The sequence below is a fragment of the Aptenodytes patagonicus genome, chromosome 10, assembly GCF_965638725.1.
Source record: "Aptenodytes patagonicus chromosome 10, bAptPat1.pri.cur, whole genome shotgun sequence".
Lineage (NCBI taxonomy): Eukaryota > Metazoa > Chordata > Aves > Sphenisciformes > Spheniscidae > Aptenodytes > Aptenodytes patagonicus.
Window position 1 is genome coordinate 22,050,910 of NC_134958.1, and position 2,149 is coordinate 22,053,058.

Sequence of the window (2,149 nt, forward strand, 5' to 3'; positions counted from 1 at the left end):
GAGGGACCTGCCATGAATCACGCTGAATTTACAGTCGAGCTGCAGGAAAGGGAATTATATAACTCTCAGGAGACAAGCTGGCGGGGAGCGAACATCCATCAAGCACAAATTCTGGATTATTTACCGTGGCTGGATCTCGCCAAGAGAAACACCCCCTGTACCGGACAGCCTGCAAACAGATTCAGCCGTGGGGACCTATTCAGCAAATGCAAAGTCTCTGTCTTGCTTGTCAGAACAAACCCAGCTGTTTATTTTCCCCCCAGGTCCCTCTGCCTGTGGGACGAGCCCAGTGCCCGGCACAGGATGAGGTCTCAGCTCTCGTCCCCCCCCCCCGCCACGGCACAGCCCCTACTGAGTCCCGGTTCGTGGAGATGGAGGAGCCCGGCAGCGGTGCCAACCGACTCTTTTACGAGCAGCACTTAATTATTCACCCTTTTAAAACGTTTTGCATCATAAACCCGGGATGGAGCAGAGGAAGGAGATTATTCTGCCCCTTGCTCTCCTCTTGCTGCAGGCCAGCGGCTTGTTTGCCGGCCACAGCAGCGAGAGTTTGGGGGTCCGATCAAAACCAGGACCCGGCCTTGTTGACACTTGCAGGCTCTTATCCCCTCCGCGAAGCAATCTTTATCAGGCAAGATCACACCTTCACCTGCACGAACACTGAGCCCTGGGCAAGCAGCGGGGCTTCCTCCCCCTCCACCGCCCTCCCTGCCCTCCCCCCACAGCCACGAGGAAGACGAAGGGCAAAGCTCGCTCAGACGGCGGGAGGCAGAGTGACACGTCCCCACTTTGCGCTGAATTAAGACCCGTGTGGGAAGATTTAGAGAGGTGAGATGTGGACCTCAGACATGCATCACAGCCATCAGGATCCATCATCAAATCACTGGGTCCTCAACGCCGACAGCCTTAAATCAAGGGGCAGGAGATGCTCTCCAAAGCTCAGCCCAGGTGGCCACAGGGGTCCCTGTGATATACAGGAGCGATCTTCCCCAGACACAGGCTATATTTTGCTCTCCTCAAGTCCTGGCTGTACCAGGCCATTGGCTCCCACCCTTCAGGGACATCGTTTGTCTGCTTGGCTCTAGCAGCTGCTTTAGGAGCAGACCAAAACGCTCCTGTGTGATGGATCAAGAGCTACGCGAAACCTTAGTTACATAAATAAACCCCTAATTGTGTCCTGTTACATTCCTTAGACTTAAGCACGCATGGAAGTGTTTCATCAGCTAGGGAGGGATTTGAGCTTTAAATTTAAGGCAGGACTTGCAAATCCCGCGTATCGGGGTTTCCCAGAATTTGGCCAGTGCGATGGCCTGCGGCTTGTCCTTGCGTTTGGCAAATACCTGGAGCTCGCGATGCGCCCCATTAGCTCGCTAATTCTGATCTGCTTTCAAATCGTCCTTGATCCCACAGGGGAAAGGTGGACGTTCAGTCCCAAAACCCTTGTGCCCGCAGGCGTTGAGCATCTGAGCCATTGCAACGAGCTGCTGCAGTCCTGCTTCCCAAGCACCTCCTCAGCCCTCGCAGAGAGCGAAACAGATTCGATCTGCCCAAAGGTTGAGTTTTTAGGAGGGGTTTTGGATCCTCTCCCAACCTGGAGACTTTATATCGGTTCTTTCTTCGCTGCTTTCCTTAAATTGGCAGTAAAAATTCAGGGAGACTAAAAGTCTGTGATTTGTACTTTGCACATGGGAAGCTGAACAATCTTTTGTTCATTTACTGTGACAACTGCAGTTCAGATTTAATTATTTACGATAATGTTCCAAGGCGCATTAGGGAATGTTCTCTTAGTTCGTAAAAAATAATGACGCCTTAGTACTGAGTGGCATCTAGCTACGGGCTCTGCTATTGCACCGGTGGAGGCACGTACAGCTCCAGGAGCAGAGCCGAGTCGTCATCCCTCGCCTGTCCAGCGTCTGAAATCCACCCCTCCTGAGCCCATGGGAAGGGCGGGAGACGAGCCCCGTACAGCCCCTCATCCGGGGGTGCTCGCCGGTGGCTCGTGGGCTCCCTCGGCTTCTGCTCTTCCCCCAACCCCTCTTCCACCTCGCAGTTTGCAAGCAGATGGAAAAAAAAAAAAAAGGAAAAATGGCAGCACGTGACGTGCAGGCAAGGAGAGCAGCGTTAGCACGCGAGGGCAGGCAGCTGCCTT